Genomic DNA, 22,141 nt, shown 5'->3' with positions numbered 1-22,141 from the left:
ATTTTCAGTTAAAGCATTGTGTAGGGCTGCACATTGCTGCAGGCCGACTACTTTGTGTTGCGTACATGTGTCTGTAATGTTCCACTTTATTGTGCAGCCAGGGAAATAAGCCTGACAGTCACTCGGGTGGCACGTGTGACTCTGATGACTTAATGCTTATGATTGTGCAGGCTAATTAACGGTTATGAGCAACACCTGTAAGGCAGAGTGATGCATTCATAGTTAAGAGTCCCAGGGCTGTTATTTCATCTCTCAGCACTCACAGAAGGCCACTTGGTGACTTGGTTTGAACTACCTGTTAATGCATAATTAATAATAATTAAACCATTACTGCTTGTTCTACGATCACACTGTCGTTGTAATTACAGTATAACGTCTATTTTTACTCACCCTTCGACTGTGGTAATACTTGCTATAATAGTTTTAATTATAAATGGCAAAAGTGCATATTTTGATACCGTTAGCCTAAGCGTTGCTATGGCTAGCGACGCCACGATTTTGTCACACCAATGTTCGCTCTGCAACGACAACGAGTGAGGGGATTTCACACATTATGGTAAGACGCCTCTGTGTGTGCAAGTGTCCGCGGTCACACTTGGCGGCTCTTCAGGGGTGTGAAGAGGGGTGTGACAGGCTGTGGGCCCCCCGACGAGCCAAGATTCACCGTAAAAATAGAAATGAAGATATTTGCAATGTATTGCCCCGCATACATCACAGAGGGAGAGAGAGACTGACAGACAGGCTGCGTGGTTCCGCACTATACTGAATGTGAGTAAGAGTTGCTCGGGATATATGATTATGATTTTTAGAAGACAATTTAAAGGGAGCCTCACACCGGCTGTGTGTTTCCAATATAGCAAACAGAAAATTTCATTTTAATCCATTTGCCTTCAAGACACAAGCTTATGCCCATTTATGAAGAAGCTGAACTTCGAAATATATATTAATGCACCTAATGAAATATGTATTTTTTATTGAAACCTAGCCAGGGGTTACTTTTCCCGGGAAGTGTTACTTTTTTTGAGAAAGGGACAGCAACTAGCTCAAAGGGCCGCAGGCCGTGGTTAAGATGTTGCCGAGCATTTTACACTACTCTGCCCCGCTCGCGGTACAGGAGCAGCAACCTCTGCTCTGTCTGAGGCCGGGAAGAGCCTGCGAAGCTCTCTGCTCCCCCTAGAACCTCTGCTCTGTCTGAGGCCGGGAAGAGCCTGCGAAGCTCTCTGCTCCCCCTAGAACCTCTGCTCTCTCTGAGGCCGGGAAGAGCCTGCGAAGCTCTCTGCTCCCCCTAGAACCTCTGCTCTGTCTGAGGCCGGGAAGAGCCTGCGAAGCCGTCTGTTGCCCCTAGAACCTCTGCTCTGTCTGAGGCCGGGAAGAGCCTGCGAAGCCGTCTGTTGCCCCTAGAACCTCTGCTCTGTCTGAGGCCGGGAAGAGCATGCAAAGCTCTCTGCTCCCCCTAGAACCTCTCTATTCCGCTAGGAACCTCTCTGCTCCCCCTAGAACCTCGGCATTGTGGCCGGGAACAACCTCAGAACCTGTCTGCCCCCCTTAGAACCGCTGGTCTGTCGCTCTCTAGAAAACGAAATGTGGATCTCCGACTTGGAGAGGGAGAGAGAGAGGGGGACAGAGGGAGAGAGGGGGAGAGAGTGAGGGAGAGAGAGAGAGAGACGTTTAGAGTGATTGAATGGCACTGTGTTGGAGAGAGACAGATAGAGACATAAATCCTAAAGTTAATCAAATATCCTGCGTGAATACAATGGACGAGCAGAGAGAGCAAGAGTGAGTGAGTGAGTGAGAGAGAGGGACGGAGAGGAAATATTAGACAAGGTTAGATAAGTGAGGGACGGAGAACGTGACAAAAAGGGTGAAATTAGTCAAGTCAACTGGTGAATTATGTGCTTCAGATTTGGAGAAAAGGATATATATTTGTTAATCTTTCAAAGGAGAAGCCAAGATGTGTGTGAATACATTAATTGTAAAGTGAATAGCCCTTTTGAGATATGAATACTGTGGACAAAAAACGCGCACACACACGCACAAAAAACACAGACTCACAAGAACTTTATCAAGAAGAGACAAAACAAGATTAAAGGCCAGAAGAGGAGAAGAAAAAAGTTAGCAAACCTAAAAGCAACGCATTCACTGCAATTGATAACACAAAACGCAGAGAAACCGAATATCTGGCGGTTGGGACTAACCAAGCACTGAATAACGGGAGGAGTGACTCGGATTAGGTAGAGCGCAGAGGAGATACCAGGAGGGAGAGGAGGATTGACGGACTGGGTGGTGGCTGGGTCGGTGTGGGGAACAAGAGGAACAGGGAGGAATAAGTGATGAAAACAAGATGACAACAATGAGATAGAGAACCAGAGGTCTCTCTCTCTCTCGCCCGCTCTCACTCGCTCTCTCGCTCGGCCACCTCCTCTGTTTATTTATTTTGGTCGCCCGCGTTGTAATTCACTGTCATCTCCTCCTTCAGTCGTTTCTTTACTTCCTGTCCCTGTATCACCCCCCCTCTCCTCCTCCATAACCTGGTTCCCTTGGATGTGGTCATGTAGACATTTATTTCAAGGTAATTTATCGACACACACACACACACACACCCCCTGCCAGAGCCCCATAAATTCGGAGTGGAATGAAGGGGCATCAACGAAATATAGACCAACGTCGCGGTGAGGAAATCATCGGGCCAAGCAGGGGAGGGCGGGGGAGAGAGGGAGGGGAGGGGAGAGAGGAAACTGGAGGTGCAAGCGTTGACAGGCGGTGGGCTGATTGGGTAGGCTTGCTCTCGTCGTGTTATAAAAGCCCCACGCCTGGGGTTGTTACGGAGCCTCCTATTGGTCACGTTTCGCCTGTGACATCACAACGCGATGTGGTTGTTACGGAGCCTCCTATCGGTCAGGGTTTGCCCATAACGTCACCACGCAATGTGGTTGTAAGGGAGGCTCCTATTGGTCACGGTTCGCCCGTGACACCAGGAAGGGCGAGATGGCACAGCAGGCACACGTCCTGCAATTAATGTACCACTGCACCCAGGGGGCAGAGGTCGACGATGGACTCTGTAGTCGACAGTCCCATATGTTCTGGACGCCCGGGCTTAGGGGAGGAGCAAGGACGTCCACTGATCACCATCTGGTGGGGAGCTGGCTCTGGGAGTAGGCGTGGAGCGGGGGCTGGCTGCCAAGGAAAGGCCCGCTAAGCCCCGAGCATATAGAGAGGGGGTTCTTTTGTGTCCGGGAACGCCTGGTGGAGGCTTCTGCTGCCAGGGGAGCCACCGCACGTCTCCGCCTCCTGGGGAGAGCTCATGCCAGGCTACTGGAGGAGGAGGATCTGGGCTGAAGACAAAGCTGGGATTGTTGGGGAATAATGTGGGTTTAGCGTCCTCGCCGTGGCTTCTTTAGCTTCACACGGATGATCAAGGGGGGGGCTTTGGGGAGGTTTGTCATCCCGTCGTACCTGTGTTTTGTAGTGGGACTGGATGGGGTTTGTGGCCTTGGCTCCCCGGGATAGCCCTTTGGAAGGCACGACGGTGGTGCGTAAACTACACGAGTCTCTTAAAGCAGGGAGTCAGCTGTATCCACACACCCCCTAAGGTCACACCTGCTCGAGTAATTCGAGGGATTCGAGTACTGCTCCACTTTGTCTGACCCGACTTTGTTGGTGATCGTGGACAGATGATGAGGCCGTGCTCAAGGTGCGGTTGGAGCGACGTATCTCGTGTTTGCAGATGCTGCTGCCCTTTTTGCTCGATCGCTCCACTCTGTGATCCTCTGGAGGGGGTCATTGGGGGGGTCCTGCCTTTGTTAAGCTCCTATACCGGGCATGGCCAACTGGGAGGAGACCCTAGGGAAGACTGAGGATTGGGGAGTAAGGGAAGCAGGAAAAGAATAAGAAGGCTCAAACTCTTACTGGGGAAGTGATTGATTGGCCAGCATGGTCAACTTGTCAGCAACTATTTGAACTTGAATGCAACATAGGACATACTTTGACAGAACTAGCATTGCAACTTGTTTACCTGGACAACGAGTTTAATTTCCGCAAGTTGTCTACCTAGATATTCAGTGTAATTTCCTCTCCTTCTAACGGAACAACATAGATCCAGATATACAGACCATCGATCACTGCAAGAGAAGGTGGTTCTACTGTGACATTCAAACAATAGCAGGTTGTGTGGAAGTTCCCCCTGGTAAAACACACACACACACACACACACACACACACACACACACACACACACACACACACACACACACACACACACACACACACACACACACACACACACACACACACACACACACACACACACACACACACACACACACACGTGGGGGGTCAAGGGAGGTGACCCGAGGTGCAGAGGAGAATCAACACCCATTTGCATGATGTAAAGATTCAGGAAAGCGGACCACAAAGCCGTCTGCGGTCGGAATGTGAAAGTGTAGATGTGCTTGGCCAGAGATGGGCACTGCGTTGCCTGTTCTCCTCTGGGCAGCCATGGCAGCCATCAACTTCTTCCACTCAATACAGTTCACAGGAGATGCCTAGTGCTCTGTGTTGGAGGGGAGAGGGTTTGATGATGGTGGTCATGATCCGTCTCTTCCTCTCCATCGTCCTCCTCTCCCTGCTCCAGGTGTTCCTGACTTCACAGGTCCGAGGAAGCTGTTTCCTCCAAAGTCCGTCCTTTGCTGGACAATCTGTCCTGAAGCGTGTGTTTTGTAATCCGGTAGAGCTGAAGTGCACGGAACACTTTGAGGACGCGGGCCGGAAGGGATTTGTTCTGCAAGGACGGCACGCCGATGTCCTGTTCAGCCCTTCAAAGGGAAACAGGACATTGTGCTCGCACGCGGACACGACCGCCAAAGCTAAAGACCGCAGATGAATGAACAACCGTAACGCCTTCGCTTATAACTCAGGATGGCGATGGTGTATGTATTTCAAAAACACCTGAGGGGGTTGAGTACCCTCGAATACCTTCCCACGCTCACAATCACTCTCAATTGTACACATGCAAAATTCGAGCACACACACTGTGTGTGTTTGTGTTTGTGTGTGCGAGGAATGGGACTGTTCTCACCGTTTGCTAGCCTTATTTATTGCCCTCGCTGGCTCGCTGTCATTTCTGGCCGACACAACCTCTAAACAAATTTTATCTGAGGGAATATCGAAGAGGATTGGTGAAAGGGTGTGTGTGGTGTGTGTGTTTGTGTGTGTGTGTGTGTGTGTGTGTGTGTGTGTGTGCGCGCGTATGTTGCAGTAGAATCTTTTAGCTTTTGATCATAAAATGCCAAAGCTCACACACACACACACACACACACACACTCTATGTGTGGCATACACGTCTCCGACTGCCAGATAATTTCCCGCCATAATGATGAACTTCCGGTGCTCTGGCTCCCACCTCAAACACTCTTTACGGGGCAGGGGGAGAATTTGTGAGGTTTCACCCAAGTCATTCGTATTTAACACCGCAGGGAAAACTCTAGCGGGGCGGTGAATAACAAACCTGGCTTGTGTTTATCGGGTTTCACTGCAGGGCCGTAATGACACGTCTTCCAAACAGCAGTCATTTTTCCAAGGATCGGTAAACTCAGTGCACCGGTCAGTCGATCAGTCAGTAACATAACATTGAGGAACAAAGGTGACCCCAAAAGGTTAGCACATCATTATGGTGTTTGCTGACCGGATTAGCGTCCAAGAGACCAAAACCTTCTGTTCAGGTTATGTTTGAGGCAGGAACTTGAGTGAAGTGTCTCTCTGAATCCAAGTCCCATGTTGGGTGCTGTATAATATGTTTGCTGCTTTCTTTACGTTTGTTCTGGTTCTATTTTTGTCTTCTGGATCATGTGAAGAAAACCAGGCTACCATAGCAACGTGTTTGGCTATCACACGGCTAAGTGTGTGTGGAGTGTTTTGTGTTACTTTCAATGGATGCGTTTTCACAAGCACGATTCAACTTTCTTGCATGGTGGCAAATTAATGAGTTCCATGAATGTCAAAATGTTAGATTGTCGGCTTAACCGTAACCGAAAGGTTGTTAGTTCAATCCCCAGCTCCTCCTAGCTGAGTGTTGATGTGTCCCTGAGCAAGACACTTAACCCTAACTGCTCCTGACGAGCTGGCTGTCGCCTTGCATGGTTGACTCTGCCGGTGTGTCAATGTGTGTATTGAACGATGTAAGTGGCTTTGGATAAAAGCGTCTGCTAAATGCCCTAATTGTAAAAAGAGTTGTTAGGGAGAAAGACAGATTCTAAAGTGTTATATTGTTGAATTTAGGTGTGTGTGTGTGTGTGTGTTTAGAATGTGAGGCCTTAAACACAGGGAGAGAGGGAAAAAGCAGATTGAGAGATTCTTTAGAAAGGTTACAATTAAAGGTAAAGACAGAAAATTCGGAGGAAGCCAGAGTGAGCGAGCGAGAGCTGAAAACCCTTCTTTAAAGAGACACACAGTAATACGGACACACGCATGTCAAAGCTCCTCTCCACTTTAATAAGCATCACCTCCATGAACAGGGGCCCTATTAAAAACACACCACCTCCCCCGGTCACATGACTGTAGACACGGAACGCTAGCCTATGGAAAACCCCCCTTCCCCCCTCCAAGGAAACTACCCAGATTAGCGGGTTTTCCCTTAATAATGAGACATTTGGATTTAATCCAGCTCAGTGTTGAAGCACTGTGATCCACGGCTGTGAGGTGGCAATTTTTTTACAAGTCATTAAAAACGTCTGAGAAATGGCGGGAACCTCATATTCGCAAGCGGAAGGTCTTTCCCTCCCGTCCTCAGGGGTAGAGAAGTGGAGGAAATCCTAATGTGTTAATGAGAAGGGGATGTTATATTTTAATGACTTCTTCTATTACCATGAATTCAGTTCTGTTACATTAAGGAGTGCGCACACACACACCTATGACTTGTATGACCTGCAAAAACGATATCAACACACATCTCTCACCCCCTGACACACACAACCACACACACGCACGTCCTGCATGACCCTGCCAGCTCCTGTAATCATGTGATTGATGAGTGTATTGATGTTCCATACAGTGTGTGTGTGTGTGTGTGTGTGTGTGTGTGTGTGTGTGTGTGTGTGTCAGCATAATCACATGCAATCATGAATGGAGAATTAAGAGATTGATTCTGCGTGTGTGCGTTTATGTGAGTCTGCGTATGTGTGTGTACATGTGTCTGCGCGTGTCCGCGCTCGTGTGTCAACCTGTGACTGTACCCTATTTGGTTTTGCCATGCAGGGTTTATGTGTGTGCGTGGATGCGCATGTATAAGTGTGTGTGTGTGACCTGTCGTTATCGATCACAAAGAGGCTGTGATTGGAATATTCATCGGGTCGTCATGGGAGCGGTTCCCAAGGCACTCGGTACCGGTCGCAAATCTCAATGAGGATGTGTGACATTTCACCGCTGAGTTTCCAACGTTCTACAAAAAAAGCGCCCTGTTTTTAATCTGGGACTATTCTAACGACGTTGTGTGTTTTTTGGGCTAGGAATGGGAGCGATATGCCCTCGTGAGAACTGAATTGTCTGTGGCAATCATTTTGATTGATGGTACAACTGTAAACCACCAGCCCCCCCCTCCACTTACCCGACCTTACCGGTTTGTGTGTCAACCCACGACAAAAACGAAATATGTGCGCCCTTCATTATATTCGGTCACATTTTCTGCTCGGCCCGTTCAGTTGAAACACAGCCGCAGAAGACCGATGCGGAGCTGAGTGAAGATTTGAGGTTGACGTTTGGTAGGTTCGTAAAAACAAAAGTTGAGCAGCCCTGCTAGGATTTATTTCTGCGAGACTGTCGACCTTGTTTCAAACCCAATTCTTCACATTATACATCCCGGTAGGCCTCAGGAACTCCTCTTGCTTGCTTGGTAATGACGTCATTAACCATTAGGGATTTCATAATTATTCACATCACTAGAAGTTACTTTGGTTGATCACTTTGTATACATAGTATAGTATACATGTTTCTGCTTCCAGCCTTAGCAAAAAGCTCTGGGTAAACGGGCATGGTTAATTATGAATGGAATAGTGGATTGTGATTGGAGGAAGAGTGCTGCATTACACACGTGTTCATTGGACACCAACCGAGTGTGCGCCATGGGTGACGGCGCTCATGGGAAGCTCCTCCTACAGATTACAGCGTTTGTTTATCAGAATGCATCATGGGATTTTTGATGGCATTACTTTTGAGAGGAGTAAAGTCCTTTGTAAAATCCTGAATCAACATAGGTATACCATAAACTAGGTTAACGAAAGCAATGTTTTTTCACTGATCACATGAGAAACCCAGTTAGACGTTTCAAACACAACAATGCTACAACAAATCACTTGAAGATTAATCGCAACATGATGACCAAAAAGCTGTAACTAAAGAAACATGACACGCAATTTAATGCTCCTATGCTTCAAGAATGGAGGCAGCAATTTTGATGCGACGTCACGATGTACGAGGCCTATATTTTTTTAGTTCACAAGGCTACCCCCAATACTCCCAAAGCAAAGGGCACTGCCGTCCCCGCTACCCCTAAGGTAAGCTACCAACGGCCTTCCTCATCAGTCATCATATTTGTTGCACCACTGAGCCCCTCCGCATTAGTATGCGCGGGCCTCTTCCTGCCATAACCTATTTTGCTAAGGACGGCTCGCTCAACAGATAGTCCTGAAGTGCTTCCGATACAATTGTCATTCCCACGGCGACTCTGGGAACGGAAATAAAAAACAGGGAAGAAAAAAGCAGTGAAAAAAAAACGAAAGCCTGCCGCTCAGTGAAGTAGAGTCTCCACACAAATACGCACTACGGTCCGCTGGGATTCAAACCCCCGCTCGGGTCGTTTTTTTTTTTTTTTGCACAGTGCATTGGCACGCAAGTTTAGGTCAGTGCATTTCATAGGCGGCGGAAAATATATATATGAAAAGTTCCTCTTTTTCATTCTTTTGTTTAATATTTGATGTAGTAGTTCCCGTCTCAAACTGACCTCGTTCGCTGCTTATGGAAGGCCCTGACTCGCAGTGTGATGATCAAGGACACCACGAAGCGCCCCAGACTTGAATTGTATTCAGTCCACCCAATTTATTAGTTCTGTTTCTCGTTGCGTGTGTTTAACCCACGAGGGAATGCACTGGGTTTCCTTGACCGAACAACCCGTTCATTACGTACACTATAGAACAACACTGTGTTTGAAATCATGATTTTTATGATGCAGGGCGCTTTGAATTCTGGGACACATGTATGGGGGAGGGGGGGGGACATGGATGAGTGCTAATTAAGAAGGTTTTTTATATACCGCGAATGTCAGAGATTGTAGGCAGGGAGCATGCGTTATGGATGTGGCCCCAGACAACCCGCATGAATCAGAGGTATCAAGGGTCTTTCGTTGATTCTTATAATATGACGAGTTTGGGCTGATTTGATGCGTCAGTTTGAATAATTCAGCTTGTGTGTGTGTGTCAATAATTGTGTCTGTTGCTGCCACAGGCGAATGTTATTGTATAGAAAATCTGTCTGGATGTGAGAGTACATTTTGCTGCAAGGCCTTTACCCAGCGAACATTTCATTGCAACAGGAAAATAAAGACACACACACACACACACACACACACACACACACACACACACACACACACACACACACACACACACACACACACACACACACACACACACACACACACACACACACACACACACACACACACACACACACACAGAGAGATGAGTTTATTGTTCACATAACATTGCCTGAAGCTAATCGTAGCATATTTTTTCCATAATTGTTCTCCGCTTGTCTTGTGGAACGCACACATACACACACACACACACAGTTTAGGCCCGATATCAGTGCCCCACTTTCAAATATAAAATCAATCTTTAGCCTATAGGCATTGGACTTGTGGGAGAAGGCCTGTCCATCCGTTCTCCCAAATCGATGGGCTTTAAAGCTGCAGCCCTCTGCTGCAGTCTTAACGTGTCTGCGGGTGCGCATGGTCAGATACTTTCTCCCTGAAAGCACTCCAGCGTTTGGCATTTCAAAGATGAGGCGGCTTACACCATGTTTGAACGACCTATCTTGGGCCGAGTAACTTTGGGAACTTCTTGTTCTTCGACCAATCTTTTGTTTTTCTCTCTTTTTTTCTTTGCTCTTGGACTCTGGTCGTCCATTGTTAGCGTAAGAAAACATCATGTAGCCTACCCGAACCACAGAGAATGGGAACGAAGGCATGAGAGTGGGTTGTTTGGTTTCCTCGACAACGTCGTTATATTCAAAATAATCCACGACGGGGGGACCTGCTATTGGAAAATTATGTACGACATATAGTTTACCAAAGGACGTCGAGGAGTAAGTACCTGGCCCCCCCCCCACCCCTCCCCATACTAATTTTCCACAGATTCAGAACACCACTCCAGAGAAATAGAAACTGATCTTGCTATTGTCAATGATTTCACTTTTGTTGAAGCCTTCCAGTTGAGTCCAAACTTTTGGTTTGTTCACACTTCCCAGTGTGAAAAAATGTTTTTTTTCTAGTGGATCGTTAGATGGTGAGAATAGACGTGCTGGCCTTGACTAGCAGAACATAAGCGGGTGCGTTTGTTGGGTGCGGTGCAGCCATCTTCTCCATCTGAATCATAGCAAGTTATTGTTGGTGACTTGTTTCTGCAGTAATTAAAATGTGGCAAATATATAAACCAGACAACAACTTAAAATAAAAGATTAAGAATCAGACTTGGATTGTCTCCCTTTCATTACCATTGATTGATGTAATGACATTTTTTGGGCTGCCTTGCTTTGTGTGCCGCGTTGAGGCACGACCAACTGTAGACTGAATGGTGAATTTCGGGAAGCTTTCCCGCCTCTGTGAAACAATGATATCAGCATTTCGCTGAGCGATGACCAAATAAACCTCCTCCCAAAAGAGGCAGGGAGTTATAAAGAAGTGTTAAGCGTCTGAGCACATTCTTAAAGTAATTAGGAAGCCAGGGCTAAGACCACCGTGCTGGGACTCGACCCTCTACCAGGCGGCTATCCTCCCAGGACCAGAGTTAATTCATCAGCTTGGTAAATATTGCGTGTGCCTTCAGGAAATTGCTTCGAGTCGTTGCACTGCGAGAGGGTAAAAAGGAAAAACAGCGCAAAAGGGAAAGGTAATTTTTTTTGGATCCCTGACGTATCTTTGAATCATCTTCTAACAGGATAATTGATTCTGGCCAAAGTATTAGACACATGATTTAATTGCCGAACCATGTCCGAAAGTCCTAACTTCCCTACACTGCTGTGAATCCATGTTGCGCCCAATTGCATTACGGGACGACACAACATGCATGAGCGAGAGCGGTATCATTAGCGGATTGCGATGGTTGGTCATGTCGGTGCGGGCCTTGGACCTGGTGTATCCTGATCATGATGAATGCGACCACCGCAGAAGGGCAACGGAAACCGATGGGGCGGCAAATAAGCTGGAAGGAGGTTGCACATGGAGCCTTAATTGTGTCGCCTAACAGCCACATGCAGTCACACCGGGCGTTACTCATTCATGCTGAAGCGAGCGGTTTCTGCAGCTACAAGTGTAATCTTGAGCGTTCCTTCATTCAGCTCATTTAACAAACCGAAGAACATCCTATTACCTCAGGACGACCATTTGGGTTATTGGGATGGAATCAAGTAAGGCATCCGAACGTATGTTAACGTGGAATAGAGCAGGGATTCTTATGTTAACTCCCAGCTGAAAGATACAGGGTTTGATTCCCCAATTGTCTTGGCCTGAGACACGTCTGCTTGTTATTGCTTTGGATAAAAGGTGTAAATGGTAATACTAACACCTGTGGTCTATTCGTGAAACAATATGGCCCGCGACAAAAACCCCTACACATCTTCTCATCTCATCCGCTCTGCTCAGACCGCCTTGTTTCTCAAATGTAGCAATATTTGCTTATTATATGAATTGTATGTACTCATGATCCTTGAACTTTTTGGGTTGTGAAAACCAATTTGGATAGTTCAGCATGTGACACGATTCCGGTAAACTTTTCGTTTTGATTTTTGCATGCAGTATGGCAGGAAAAAAATGCAAAACCCAATCCTGCCTTATGCACAGGGACACTTCCGTGTATTTTCGAGGACACACTTTGCCTTTCCCAATGCCTCTCCAACCTGCCAGTCCTGTGGGAGAACATTTGGATGCCGGGAGTGCCTGCGCGCCTGATTTGCAATGCCTCGGGGGCACATGGCAAATTGATGGACGATGACCGCCACTGTGAGGCCCATGTTCACATCTCGCTTCGATGCAAGAAGGAGAAGAAGGGGAGGGGAAGAAAAAGGAGAAATCAATGCCGAGTGATTCCGCTGTTGACCACCCATCTCCCAGAGGAGAGTCACAGCCCCTCAAGTTTTGATGCTCGATGGGTTCTTAGATACGATCAAAGCGCCCTTTCTACCCTCTAACTCTTGGGCGGATGTCTCAAGTCTCTCTTGTGTTTACACACTCGTAGGATATACAGTTCTGTAGATGAACCTTCGCTTGTGATTGGAATCGGCTTGCTAATCCCTCACTATGAGAGACAGGTGGCGCTCGTCAAAATTCGGATTTGCAGTGCTTTGGAGAAACCTTACGCATCTGCTGTCGCAATGAAAACTCATCCGCTCGGTCCGTATCTCGGCACATGAGAACAGAAAACGATTGCTCCTTGTTTCTCAAATGTAGCACTCTTTGCTTATTATATGAATTGTATGTACTCACTCATGATTGATGCACTTTCTGGGATGGGACATTAAGGTTGAATGCACTTATTGTGTGTCAGTTTCAGATAAAAGCAAGGCGCCAGAAAGACGTAAGACATGTTGTGATTAGGCTGGTCGCCTATAGAACATTTATTTTAAAACATCAGCACTGCTGATGTTTCAAAATAAATAGTGAATTGTAAATGAAAAGGTTGGTTTGGCCTTCGGGGGGGGTTAAAACTGAAAAACATGATTACCCTAAAGAGGCCTCGCCATGAGAATATCCTCAGTATCAATGGAAGATGGATTCATTCAAGTGAGTGCACCTGCTTATCTGCATGCTGCCATTTTGTGGAGTGGCTTAATAGGGAGTGGGGCGGAGAGTCCGCGAACACGCTGTTCAGGTTAAAACGGCTTGAATTACTAATTATTCATGCTGTTGCACTTGTTTTGCCTCGAGGATGGACACTCACTCACTCACTCACTCACTCACTCACTCACTCACTCACTCACTCACTCACTCACTCACTCACTCACTCACTCACTCACTCACTCACTCTCTCATGGTCTGCTTAGCAACCTGTTCTTACTGCTTTAGTTACGAAAAATCAACCTCCAACCAACCTCGGGTTTCGTAATCCGAACGATAAATATACTGTTTTCGATAAACTTGCATAATTCTTATTCATATGTGATAATAACACGTTCATATGTATTATTTGTATCCTTGTGGGGACCCCAGCAAGGCTTGCCTACTCCCCAATGTAAACTCCCTCCATTTTGACCTCCTATTTGTACTGTGTACACATATTGCACCGCGGTGCTGCAAATACCCGGAGCATGGAACGAAGGAGGTCAAAGGAGCTTTTAGAAATGTAGTTTAGACCAATGTTTTTCAATCTCTCTGGGGAACAGCCCTCCTCCTCCTCCTCCTCCTCGTTTATTATGCCTCTTCTCCTTTAGTTAGATCGAAAAATGGCGGACAGCTTTTAAAAGCTGGCACGGATCGAAGGATCACGGGAATAAAAGTGCCTCTTGTTCTGTGTGTCATGTCTTCTTCTGGGCACAAATCCTAGCTGGATCAGGACTCCGTTGGAGTGTGTTGCAGTGACCGTGACTGGACGCCTGGCCAACCCTGACGGCTAACGACTGGCACATCAGCCAGCACCCCATCCACATCGGACAATACTCACTTTCATTATTTGTTTTTTTTATTGTACTTCAAATGTTGGCTTGTAATTGTACTAGGGTTGTCAAGCACCCAGTGCACTCTCCTAACCATCCCTGCATCGGCCACTCAGCATTTCTCCTCTCGACAATTCTTCTTTGTGTCTCGTCTCGCCGCCCCCCCCCCCCCCCCCCCCCGCTCCTTAAATTCGCTTTTTATTTGTTTCATTCCTTTTGTTTCCCTCACAGCTCCTCTCGTTTCCGTCACTTCCCTCCCTGCTCCTTGTGTCACCCTCCTCTGTGATTGGTCCTCCCTCGCCCTGATGAGTTTCACCTGTCCCTGATCGGCATCCCTCTCAGAGTGAATTCAGTCGCCGTTCTTCCCTTCCTCAGTGCCAGTTCGTCCTCGGACATGTGCCGGGCATTCCAGCGTTTGATTCCTTGCGATCTCCTTAAAACCTTGATTACTTGTCCGTACTCCAGCGTTTTCGATACCTCCGCCCTGATTGATGACCGACAACCCTTGAACCGAACCCTTGTTTCCAGTATATACACCTTTTACACCATGTGTGGTGTATCAAGTCGTGCTTTTGAGTCCACGCCTGTTGTAGCGTCACACCTTGTTAATTTTGAGTATGTTGCAGCCCTGTCAGGGGGCTAGGGTCACAGGGTGTCATAAATAAACGGCATGTAAGGCCCTTTCTTTACTGTGATTAAGGGCTATTCAAATATCATTGACATGTGGAGTTCAGACATTTTCATTAATTTCCACAAAGGACACTATGTGTGAATCTTGGTCAAAGTGGGTGAACGCGTCGAAAAATCTGCTGACTCGCTTTGTTCACATGTGTGTTGTGAGAGAGAAAAGTGACGAGTTATTTTCATCCTTCATGATTAATTTAGTTAAGATGGTGAGGTTTTAGGGAAATGTGGCACACGTCTTTGATAGGCATCCAGAGGCTGCTCAAGGTTGATCTTAAATAATCTGACAGAACATGAAGGAAAGGGTTTTACTTCCACAGAATCTTAGTGAATCTATTCAGCGTGAGATGCAGTCACTTCAGGTGATGATTGCACCATGATAAAAGCGGTGGCCGTCAGTGGAGCCTGTGAGACCCGAGAAACCTACTTTTTGCCCTAGGAGGGAGAGACCAGCGCTATGTTACACCTGGTAGGAGAGGCTGCACTTTTCTACTTCAATCCTATGTTTTCACTCAACAGAAATAAACCCTGGCTTGATTGAGTCTTGAGTGATTAGTGTGTTCTCTGGACATGCCAGCCTTTTTAAAGTTGAACTTAAAGTGAGTACTGCAGTGGGGGAGTTGCAGAGTGAGGGCGAACGGTTAACGGTATAAACCTCTCCTTTATGCATTCTCAATCGTGCATCAACACCTGGTAGTCCTAGCGTGTATATCATATTCAAAGCTCTGTTTTTAAATGTACACGAGAAACAAAAAACAACTGATTTCCATGAAGATAATCACCAAAAGTTTCTGTGGTCAACTTTCAGTATGAATTGAAACAGCCCACAAGACATCAGTGTGTATTATGTATCCATGCGTGGTCGGCTTCCATAATTTATGCTTTACATGCGCTACTACCCACCAGCCAGCACGCGTCTATTCACCATCGAGACAATATGCGATGACATGAAAAATACATTTTTCATGTCAAGTGCATATTCTCTCACACTGTTGGACAACGGCGGACAGAATGCCTTCAATCGCCCACCACTCTGAATACTGATGCTACTCGGCCTCCACATAGTGCTGGTCTCATTATGTTATCATTAAACAGTCATCGTCGGTACATATTTAACGTTGGGAGGTGCATGGAGACGGGCCCGCAGAGTTTGAGTTGCATTATCGAGCAGGGAGCTCATGATGAAGTGCAGGGGGATGAAATGGACTTGGTTTGAGAGGTGGGAGCAACTGGAAGGACAAGTGGATGACAAATGTCGGTAGAAAGGGTCAGTTTGATTGTTTTTGTGACGTGTCCGCGTCTTCAACAAATCATTTGCTCCGTTAAACAAATTTAAAAGAAAAAAAAAGATTGTGCTGTTTTGCTCTAAATGATTAAATATAATTTGTTGTTCTGTTATTTATAGCAATGTACGGAGAATGGAGCAGCTACGTTTATCAGCGGCACTACAGGATCCTGGTTAATGCTCCGAGTGGCTGTCAGCTAATTCAAAAGCTTCATGTAAAAAATAAATGAACATGCAAGGTTAAGATGTTAAAAAACTGAACCCTGCTAGGACATAATGTGTTCCTGGAAGTATGACAGAAAATGGTTCCTCTAAACTTTACGAATGGATATCTTTCCTAGGCTATTTACAAATCCAATTTTGTAAATAGTAAATAAATGTAAACATTTATTTTGAAATGTTTACATTTTCTTCAAATAGCTCTAACCTGCCTCGCTGTCAGTTTGTTTATGTCCGAATGCTTTGGCCCAGTTACTGCTCTGGGCCCGGTTTCCCGATAACGTTCTCTCTTAGCTCACTACGAAGACTCCTACGTTTAGACTTATCAAACGTAGGATAAGTACGAAATCTTCAAATTAACCCTTTTCAGGAATGGATTTAATTTCCCCAATACCTGTTGAAATGGCCTCAGCAAAGCAAGACTGCGGAGAAACTCCGCCATCTGCAGCGAAGAACGTCTCGGGAAACACGCGAGATGTTAAGGTAGAGCTTAAAGTAGAGGTTGCGAATGACGTAGCATTAAGAAGGCTTTAAGAAGGTTTCGGGAAACCGGGCCCTGAAGTGGTCATCCCCCCGTGCAAGGTCTGAACCGTGTGAGGGTGCGACTACCAGGGCTTCGACGGTACACGTGCGTGTAACAGCCAACCCCGCGATGACCCCACAACACCGGCTCTGCCTACTTCCTTGTGGGACCATGACAGCGCATGATGTGCTTGCATTTTTTTTTTGATTTTTAAACGTAGACATCAGACTGGCAGACATTATGGTGTGTTCCTTAATCCTCGGACGCCAGCCTTCAGAGTTGCACTTTGGACGTCATTTCCGGTCTCGGAGCATTAATTGTGTTCGCGTTCGTCTTTGTGATTGTGTCATGAATTTGGCTAGTTGTTGTTTATTGTTAGCTACATTAGCCTCTTTATCAAACCATCCGGAAAACAAACAAAACAACTTTACATTGTATTGCACGCACAGCAAGACCATGCAATGCATAAATTGGTGACAAAATAAAGTAGCAATGTAATGAAGTGTGTAAGAGAATTTAAAATCAACATTAAAATAACCAACATGGTAAAAATACAAAGAAAATAAATCTCTTCACGGTCGCAGCTATTTTTGTCGAGAGGGTCATCACTGCTCTCGGTCTACTCTCAGAATTCCGAGAGATGAAGACAAAAAAGGGGGCGCGTGGCTCAGAGAGATGCAGCAAGAGAGCTGGGAGATTTCCCAACTTCCGACTCGGAAGGCTGGCGTCCGAGGATTCTGGAACAAGCCATGAGTTCCATCTCGAGCTGCTTCTTACATGTGTAGGCATATCTATAATATAAACAGACAGAACACATTTATGTTTCACATTGGTGCTATCATGAATGATCTCCTTCGCCTCCAGTGAAGCATTCCTATCTTGGAAGCTGGCTTTGTAGAATTGCAGGCTTTGCCGTGGCGTGTCTTCGTCTTTCTCATCTCGTGCGTACGGTAGCTTGCGTCTTTCTATCCCGCATGGATGGACGCTCAATTCTTGTGTCCTGCTGCGAGACGTCTTTCACACGGTCGGCGCTGGATCCACGACAACGTACACTCCACATGGCATCTCAGACAATTCATTTTAAACTTTGAGTGGTGGGGGATTTTATTAATAGCCACGTCTCTGCCAAAGTCTGTACGGTCTGCAGCATTGTGTCGGCCCTGGCAGCCAGACGTGGTGTGTTCCTAGGGGTGGTGGGGTTCAGCGTGGAGCCCCTCTAGATCCCAATTAGCGGAGTTAACTGGTGCATTGGTGTTAAGTGAAAACAGTTTGGTCAGCCAATGCTTGACCGCCCGCTGTCAAAGCGTGCGTGCGTGCGTGCGCGCGCGCGTGTGTGTGTGTGTGATCATATGCCTCGGTTCGGGCATCTTTTCTCCAACCATGCCTCATTATTACTTGGGTTCATATTTTAAGTACCCATAGCCATACAAACACAGATAATAGGAGTTATGTCACTATGCTAACTTAGAAAAACAAGTTAAGTGCAAATTCCAGGCACTGGATCTATGCTGCATTTACCTCTTCCTTCCAGACCCGGTGGGGTGGATGGATTATGCTGTTAAGCTACTCAGTCTTTGGCAGTGATTTGCTGTCAAATAAAGTGTGTGTGTGTGTAGGTGTGTGTGTGTGTGTGTGTGTGTGTGTGTGTGTGTGTGTGTGTGTGTGTACTGCAGGACTATCACTGACGTCATTCTACCATAGCGTAGCCGTGGCTAGCCCTCAGTACGGTCAGTATACGGACTGGCTGTCATGCGGCCCTTAAGTACGAATCCACGCGTTTAACAGACGCTCCAGCCGAAGAATGCCCTAATGGTATATCTCTTCTCGGAACAAGCTGTTCATGGATCACCGCTGCAGTCGGACGGGACCACTGCCCCCCACCAAACATAGGCGTACATCACTGACGAGGGGGGGGGGGGGGGCGGTTTGACGGTGTGTGAATTAATGTCCCTGCTGGAATATCTACGTTGAGCGGGGATCGCATCGCTTAAATCCACCAAGCTAGTTATGTCTGCCAATCATGGCTGCTCGCTCGGTACTGGCCGAGCCCATTCGTCAAGCTCACACCGCGCTGGCAGGTTATTGAATTGTATTTCATTAAACTCGTCCACTGTAGTGGAGGATAGATCCTGTATCTGTGTTCCAACACAGTCCGCCGTCTGAAGGAACCGAACATATGTATCGCCGACGCCGCTAAGTGACAGGCCTTACACTGTCTACCGTTTGTCTTTCCTTGTTCTCTTGTTAGACCTTTCGACGCATGACTTTCATTAAAGTCTTGGGGGTCGGCTTCGCTCGGAAGGTAGAGCAGCTTGTAACCGGAAGGTTCGCTCCCGAGCTCCACCTAAGGTCCTAATAGTTGTGAGTCCCTGAACAAAAAGCCCCTCACCCTAACTGCTCCCGACGAGCTGCCTGTCCCCTTGCATGGTTGACTCCGCCGTCGGTGTCTGGATGTGTGTATGAACCGTTGTAAGGTCGCTTTGGACAAAAGCGTCAGCAATATCCCCTTAATGTAATGTAAAAAGACTTTAATTAAAATCGAACGCACGTAAAACGAGTCGGCGTCTAAATCTTAATCAAAGATTCACAGGTGGACCGTGGACATTGGAGATCAAACCCAATCCGTTTTGGCGAAATTCAAACGGCGTCACCACTAGACTATCCCCCCCCCCCCCCCCCCCCCCCCAAAGTGGACCCATACAGGCCTCAGTGTTGTAAAACACTTTACTCTGGTCGTATGTTCGGCTGTTGCCTTGCAGCAGACAGAAGACGGATAGGCCTGAAATCCCTGACACTGTTTGGACTCAAACAATTGATCAGCCGATTACCGACTTGGACGGATATCAGTTGAAACGTGAAATCTGCAAGCCAAACACCGGCAGCCAGTGGCGATGTCTTGCGGAGGCTTTGAAGAAGCGAGCGCCGAGTAAAATGGCAGGCATTGTGAGTATTGTTGACGCTGACCTTTTAGCTTTGATTTTTTTTCATCATTCTGCCGATTTGCGTAAAGACAAGCGGACCCCGGCGAGCCAAATCCTTTTATCGCAGAGTTCCCTTTCTAGCCCTTTTATCCCTGTCCTCTCTCTTTTGATCCCGGAAACTAATTTCATCTCAACCTCCTCTGGACTCGGTGACATTGAACGGGCGCTCAGGAGGGTTCTCGAGTTTCGTTTCATTTAGTTGAGTGTGACGGCGGCGGAGGATGGGCCTAAACGTGTCAGCGTTCCCACAGAGAAAGAGCATCTAATGAACAACTTGATCTGTGGATATGAATATAACTTGACGTGATGCACGTTCTTCATTCCCTGTCCTCTTAAGATGATGTCATGGCCTGCTGTGGGTTTAAAAAAAACGTAACTTGTGTAAATCATTTGCTTCAGTGCTATGCTTGTCTTTGGACCTGGCGTATTGAAACAATGTCTCCATCGCTAAAATCTGCTCTTCACGTAACAATGATGATGCTGCGTTTAGTAAGCGCCATGCAGATCGCACAAAAACAGAATCCTTCAAACACTTGACAGAATTTGCATGGAAAATGCTCACTTTACCCTTCCTCTATAAATTAAAGACGACAGCGAAGCAAGGGTTGTTCTGTCTCACTGAGGACCTGGGGGAGAGCAGCTATCCATCACGTCTGTCATCTGCAGCTATACGACCCCACTTCGCCCGGACTGGACCTCGCTGTCCCCCTCCTGCTTATCAGGCGATGCTTCTGATGACCTCCTCCTCCTCCCCCTCCCCCTCCTTTACCCAAGGACAAGCTCTTGTGTGATGACCCCCACAAACACACACACACATACGACCCCCCCATGCTGAGCTGGTCCTTAGTCCACCAGACGTTCCTACATCGAGGAACGACGGGAGACGGTCGCAGATCTCGGGTGACCCCCGGCTGCCTCCCTAACCCTGTGTTCTTCCCCAGACGCTGGAGGGTCAGGAACGCCTCTTGGGTGATGGGGGGGGGGATGTTCCATGATGGAGGCCTTTAGGCGACCCCACCCGAGCCTTACCCTTCAGAAGACCCCAGAAGGTGTAAATACCGCATCACAGGGCGACAGGGCAGATAAGGCAGAGGTGTCTTAACTCTGTTTATGTCACACCTTGTCAGTGTGTTCACATTGTGCTTCAGGCCAATAGGTCACTGGTCGGTGCCCAGCGAGGATACTTCCAGGATCTTCCTGCAAAGAAGCGATGTACGTTCGAAGCAGACGACCAGAGAGAAAAGTACAAGTCTTCACACCTTATTACTGTGCCTTATTTCTGGAATTTTTTGAGATGGCTAAAGCTATTTCGTTCTGTGTTCATTCATTCCTTACATACAGTGCTAACCTCGGATCTTGTTTTGTGGAAACGTTTTTTTTTAAGCAACAGTAGTCTTCTGCGGCAGCTACTCCCCTTTGAATGTACATGCTTTTGACTGCTCTCAGCCTTTATGTCGCTTTGGTTAAGAGCAACATACATTTACTAAGGGTAGCCTTCTGAATCAGAGCGGAACACTTTAAACAACATTTGTTCAACTGATTATTTTGTCAGTCTTTGCGTGTCGTCAATGGCAACAACAACACGATAGTAGTTCACCATGTGATGTCATGTGACAACGTGTGGTTTAGACTCTGCGTTCTTGTATCCGTTCTTTGTGTCGTGCAGCGACAGGAGGTTTACATTTTCCTGCCAGTTAGGCTGTAAACCGATTTATGTCATTCTTAATACTAGGCTAAACGGAAAAAAAAGATCACTCTAAAACATAAATGGGGTAACTTCCTTGCCTATTCAATAGATTTTATTTTCTAACGTTAACCTCCTGCCCTGCCTATTAACCCTCCTGCTATTTTCGTCAGTCATGTACAACAAAATCACATGTTTAAATATCGAAAAAAATCTGAAATCAAAAAAATCCCAGAAAATGTTTGTACCTTGAGTGTTGCTTTAAGCCAGAGGACACACTTAACTTCTTGGGCAAATACCAAAGGACAAGCCTCTTAAGACAAATTGCATTTAGTACTGCTACTTCCTTTTTGAACCCTGGACAGCAGGGCAACATTGAAACTCGTCTCAAAGGTAATTACCAAAATACGTCTGAGTTCTTTAACCTCTTCATCGCGAGGCCTCTCCCAGGTTTTCTCCCCAAAAATAACTTGCCGTACTGCGAAGAGTATAACTTCACAACTACAAGGGCTATAGGTGTATTATAGGAAACACTGCTGAGATCGTTTTTAAAGTCAAATAATCTGTTTGGAAGCTACTGGGTCAGAGTGGATGAGGCTTGAACGTAGCATTAATGGAAGTTTAGATTCTGCCTTAAATATATCATGCTTTGAAAGTGAAATAATCTGTGTGGAAGCTACTGGGTTAGAGTGAATGTCCTTGAACACAGCATAAATGAAAGTTTCATTTCTGCCTTAAATAGGCCTATATCATGTCTTAGAGTGACCTTCTGCTGATCAGCCAGCAGCCCTATAGAGCAATAGCACAACATCTGATCAGTTCCTGGGTCAATATTTGAAGCTCGTGAAGTGAAG

At 46.6% G+C, this 22,141-nt stretch overlaps 1 protein-coding gene across 1 annotated transcript in view; it reads left to right on the top strand.

Annotated features, from left to right (window-relative positions):
* The window catches only part of LOC130376229 (CUB and sushi domain-containing protein 3-like), a 387,391-nt gene that overhangs the window by 4,933 nt on the left and 360,317 nt on the right, over window positions 1–22,141 (top strand). The gene's annotated exons all lie outside the window — the stretch shown is intronic.

The sequence above is a fragment of the Gadus chalcogrammus genome, chromosome 22 (genome assembly GCF_026213295.1).
Source record: "Gadus chalcogrammus isolate NIFS_2021 chromosome 22, NIFS_Gcha_1.0, whole genome shotgun sequence".
NCBI classification, from domain to species: domain Eukaryota; kingdom Metazoa; phylum Chordata; class Actinopteri; order Gadiformes; family Gadidae; genus Gadus; species Gadus chalcogrammus.
Note: the sequence above shows the minus strand (reverse complement) of the source record. Positions and strands in the feature narration are given on the sequence as shown.